The following is a 5994-nucleotide window of genomic DNA, read 5'->3' as shown; positions in this document are numbered from 1 at the left end:
TTTTGCTCGACTCCCTACCATTCAATTGTGAATCTCTCTCTCTCTCTCTCTCTCTCAAATACACACAAACACACACACTCTTACTCGTAAGGAAGTATTATGGTTTGTATATTGATGAGAGAGTTTAGCTAACACATGAGCTATTCATGATTAACTCGATTTTATTGTATGACTCGAAAGGTCGATCTCAAAATTTTCCAATGCTAATTGTGAGTCTAATCAAGTTTAAACATGGATTCAATTATGGAAATGCCATAAATGGACTTTGAGTGTCATTGTAGCTTTATTACATATCTCAATAATTATCAAAGTGGTGTTCCTGATCAAGTGAAGTATCTCTCTTTAGATCCACAGATAATATTTTACTCGTGGTAGAGCAAGAATGGTACAAAAAGTTGAAGGGAAACACTAGTGAACATCCTAATACTCTTGGTGTCTTTTCAAACACTAAGTGAGCACCCCAAAAAAGACTTGGGCAAGCTCTTGATATCCTTGAGAGGTGTCTTGGGCTTCTACCTGGAACTAGGGGCCAGTTGATTACTTCATGAGAATGGTGTCATGAGTCACTTTTGACCCAAAGGTTGGTATAGGCATTTGTGATAGCCCTAGGTTTACCCTTAGATAGTGTCATCTTATACCAATGTAATTGACGATTCATTGGAGAATGGTGTCACGAGTCACTCTTGGCCTAGGGGTTGGTATAAGCATTTGCGATGGCCATAGGGTTTACCCTTAAGTAGTGTTATCTTTTATCAGTGTCGAATGATGTTGAACCTACATATGTTTGTCTCGAGTAGTTTAAAGTGGCATCATATATCGGTGTCAAATGGTGTTGAACCTATGTATGTTCTTCTTGAGTAGTTTATGATGCCACTTTCCTAGCTCCGATATATAGGCGTTCAATGGCAAGTACTTTTACACGAGTTACCTTCAATGCTTGTGGGAGTTCAATGCAACATCCATATAGTTTGAGTCTTGGTTCCTTTGTAGCCAACCTAGTTAGGAGAGGGGTTGTCATGCTAATGGAACTTGAGCATTGAATGGATCCACGGGTGTTTCTATGTATTTGAATGAGTATGATTAGACAAGAAATGGTAGTTTTGTCACTGTATGAACATGACATTCATATATTTTGAAGGTCAAGAGAAAAGTGAATCCTTTGGCGTACAACTTTGCACCCTTAACACCTGCATTAAAATGGCTCGGCTCACACATTACTCAAGTTGAATTATGAATTTTGAAATCATCTCTAGAAAACTAAATTCCGTTGAAACTATGTTTCTAGTTGAAAAGGAATACATATACGAACACTTCAAGTTTCTAAATATGACACTACATCTTACATAATTTGGAAAATGTCCTATCTTGTGTTTGGGAGCTTGGTAACTTAAGAGTTTTACCCTTTAATTTAAATTAATTTCAAATTTAGATAAACACTTAAGTTTGAAACTTCTATGTTGGAGGGTTAAAGTTTAAATCTTGGAAGGAGTAGGAGGGAATATGAGATCAGAGATGGATTACTTCTGGTTCGATAGCCCATACTTAGTTTGGGGCTCTAGTGAGTTCCGTCCTCCCCTCCTTGAAAGATGATGATATACTTGAAAACATGTACATTCATTTAAATTTTAATCCTTGCAGTGTCACTGAAAGGATTGGCAATCACTTTGCTTTCACTCTCTTCTCTGAATGAAATGTATCAAATCTTTGTTTGAGCTTTTCGTAAAGACATGAACCTCCTCACTTGCAAAGAAAAGTTTTACTTGCTATTGCTTTTTCAAATGGTTCTTCTCCTTTTTCCCAACTTTGAGTTATTGATTTGAAAATGTTCTCAAATTCTTTCGCGAGAATAATGTCAATTCTATGTAGCTTAAAGTAAAACAAACTTTTGTTGTTTTTTCTTTAAAAAAATTATGTTTTCTTTTGAAATTTATATAAGTTTCCTATGTCTCTATTGACAATTACATATCTAACATCTTTCTTATTGAAATAAATCAATTTTTTTGATTCTTTCGATATTTCTAACCTTTTGTTTTTCCTACCAAAGTGTTCAAACTTCAAATAATTACTTATTATCTGAGTTTCTAACTCTGTAGTTTTCTCTTCAATTACATCTAGCAATCTATTTATAGATCTGATTTTCTTACACATTTTTAATTTTCCTTGATATTATTTTTCCCTCTCAATATTGATGTTGGCATCTTTCATTATGAATTCTTAATAAAGTTTTGTATTGCTTTGCTTAGTAATATTCCTTAATATTCTGTGAGTGCAAGTCAATTTTTGAAACATTTTAATTATATGATATTGATATAATTTTATGATATTTTGTGCAAATTTATGAGAGCTTTGTGTTTTTCTGTATTATTCGTCATAATTGTGACACGTTTCACAACACTTTCATATAGATATGCCGATATTAATACTATAGAATTATATTTTATATATATATAAGCAAAACAAAGTGCCTTATTTGAAATCTCAATCCTAAATTTTGAATTAAAATATTTAAAATTACAACAACCCATCAAATTTTTTGTACAAAGAAATAATTAATAATGTATTTTTTGTACAATAAAATACTAAATAATGTATTTATTATAATGGCCCATGCAATTTAAGGCAAGCATTTTAGTGGACCTTTTTAAAAAAAGTAAACATATTCATTAAATGATATTAACTAGTTAAAATTAAATTGAACAATTGACTTTTGAATTAGCTACAATGAAAAGCAAACAATTTTTGTATTTCTATATATGAAATATATTAAATAAGAGTTTTGTATCTTTTTTTACTTTTGAATTTTGACGAGATCAATATAACATTGAAATGATTAAAAGAAAATAAATTTTTAATTTTATAAAGCTTGCTCCCGTGCGTCACATAGGGTGCCGAGTAATATGTATAAAAGCATGATACAAACGTCACTTCGGCGTCCAAAAGGGCCGAAACCCGATTTTAAAAATTTGAAATAGCTTTTCAAGATTTTCTATAAAATTAAATAATACAAATTAAATTTAATATAGTAGACCACAATGTTATAAATAATAAAATTGATTTTCTCAAAGCTGTCAGAAAATGGGGCAACAGATTTGTTAAATTCATCCTCTTTGAATTCTTGGAATATACGTGAGTCAAACATTTATTAATATTAATATTTTTGAATCATTTATTATAGAACTACACATTATTGCTCATGAATGAAAAACATATCTAAGCAGATAGGAAGGGAGGATTATACTAAATGAGGAATGCGTAGATGCATAAATGCAATGGTCATCAGGTCATGTTTCTTTCTCAATTAATTGTTTCGAGATGAATTCTCTTTTTTGTTTTTAATTATTATATAGAAACTTCAGCCATCAAAGAACCCTTCGGACCCCCTAGTATGGCGCCAAACCTATGGATCAGCGTCTTCCGTTCCCGGGTTTCACTAATTAGGGTAAAGTCCGGATGCAGACACGACTTTTGCACATCAGTTGGACGTTCGGCTAACCCGACTCTCGGGACACATCTCCAACCCTTTTTTTTTTTTTTATTATTTGACCTAAATTACAAATGCTCAAAAGATGAACTCTTCAATTGAATCAATTGTCTACGACAGCAATTTAGCAATGAAAAAATTTGTTCAATATATTATTAATTTAAACTCAATATTGATATTTTTAAATAAACTTATTTTTATACTTTTAATTAAGGAGAATCTGCGCATTGCACGAGCGTTTACTAACAATGTTAACATCTATTTAAATGCACAATTTTTGTCATTTTAAAAATACCCATATTAAAAATTTTCTTGTGCTCCAACTTGTTGTCCATATTTAAAATTCTTTTTTGTGGTTTAAATCATGCTATACTCAATTTTTTGTAAAAAGCATTTAAAAATGACTGGGAATTTTAATATAATTAAAACATTAGTATCCATAAAATTTATAGAAAAGCTAAAATTAGTCATTAAAAATATTTTCACCTTTTTCTTTTTTGAATTTTATACACAATAAAATTGTTGTCGGTGCATTAAAAACATAATCTAAAAATATAAAGTTTAAGTAAATTAGTTATAATTATTAAATGATCGTGGAGAAGGAGGGAGGGGCAGATTCATTATATCAGTAAGTTAATCAAATTTTCGAAAGATCTTGAACACTATAATTTTTTAAAAAATATATAAAATGATCGTGAATGCGAGGGTCATACTTTATAGGCCCGGAAAAACCGTATTTAAAATTAAGAATCCCATTGGCTACTTTGTTATAGGTCGGTTTATTTTTTCATAATATTCTCATTGCACATAAAATACTTATTGATTTAAAATTTAAATATGGCAAACTAATTACTTTTCTCTCTAAATTTAGATATAGAAAACACAAAAATTGGAATTGAATGAAGATTTTTTTTTTTCAAGTGCTTGCCAAATATGGTTTTTCTCCTAGGTGGATTACTTAAGCTGAGGAGTTTATCTGCTGAATTTTTGAAATTTTTTTCTTTGGAATTATGAATTTTGTATAAAAAACAGAAATTAAATTTAATAAAATAAAAAGTAAAAGGTTAAAGCTCTCAAAAGTTTCAGAAAATCCCCTTCTTTTTAGAGTCTGTATAAAATTTTTTAGATGGTTTTGTTATTTATAAAATGAATTTAATAGATAAAAGGGTAATAAATAAGATAAAATTAATTCAAAAACTGGATCAAGTTTTTAATAAAAAAATATTTAAATTATTTGAATTTCAGATTTTAGTTTTTAAAAATAAATAAAATAAGACACATAATGGAGTAGGTCAAGTGGGTTTGGCATTTTAGAGAAGGCACCATTAATGTTAATGTTGGCGATGAATAATTGAATGGTGGTGATGTGTTTGAAGGTGAAATGTATTGGAAACTTTCCATTTAAGATGATAGCTCATCAAGGCCGTCCATTTTTGTCATGGTATTAGCCATACGTGATGTTGGGAGATAATAAGATACGAAGGTAATAAAAATTGTATAGAGATACAAAATTGGAAAAAAATTACTAATGTAAAATGTCACGTTATTGTTGTTGTAAGTGACTCGTATTGATTGGAACACATGCATAAAGAAGGTATGCAGAGGAAAAATAAGGAAGTTGGTCTGAAGAAAACCGTCGACGGTTTGCATAGTGAGTCAATGGTTATATCGACAGTTTCAGGCGGAAGACAAGTTAGGAAGAAACCGTCGATGGTTTTACATAACCTGTCGACGGTTTTGTTCAGCGTTGTTTTTGAAATTTGAATTGGGAATATCAATAGGTTGGGGATTGAGAGGCAAATCCTCTGAGAATTGATATAGGGGTATTTAGGGAACTTTCTAATCCTTCTATATGTGTAGGGTTCACATAAATACAATGTTGTGACCTTAGTTTTGATAGATAGTGAATTTCAGCCGCTGCTTGCTCCAGTGGATGTAGGCACTCTGACGAACCAAGTTAATTCTTGTGTCGTGTGTTCATTGCTCTTATTATCTTTGTGATTGTGTTTCCATATTATTCATCGTTAGTTACTGCATTACACGATTAGGTTCTGCACGCATTAATTTGCACAACAAATTGGTATAAGAGCTATTAGTTATAATGGTTGGGATTTCTTTTGCGAAATTCGACATTGTCAAGTTCGACTGATCAGGAAATTTCGAACTATGGCAGACGAGGGTTAAGGATTTGTTAGTGCAGTAGGGTATGGTGAAGGCATTATATGGAAGGCAGCCGGAAGGCATGGACGACATGAGTTGAAAGGAATTGGAAGCAAAGGCTATGACGACTATCAAGCTTTATCTAGCTGATGACGTGATGTATCACGTATGAATGAGGAATCGTCAGTGGTAATTTGGCTAAAACTGGAGAGTCGGTATATGTCCAAGCCATTGACGAACAAACTTTATTTTAAGCAGAAACTATATAAGCTTAAGATGTCAGAGGGTCCGGGTCTAAACCAGCACATCAACGTGTTCAATCAAATCATCAGTGATTTGAAGCCAGTTGATGT

The sequence above is a fragment of the Malania oleifera genome, chromosome 6 (genome assembly GCF_029873635.1).
Source record: "Malania oleifera isolate guangnan ecotype guangnan chromosome 6, ASM2987363v1, whole genome shotgun sequence".
Classification (NCBI taxonomy): Eukaryota; Viridiplantae; Streptophyta; class Magnoliopsida; order Santalales; family Ximeniaceae; genus Malania; species Malania oleifera.
Note: the sequence above shows the minus strand (reverse complement) of the source record.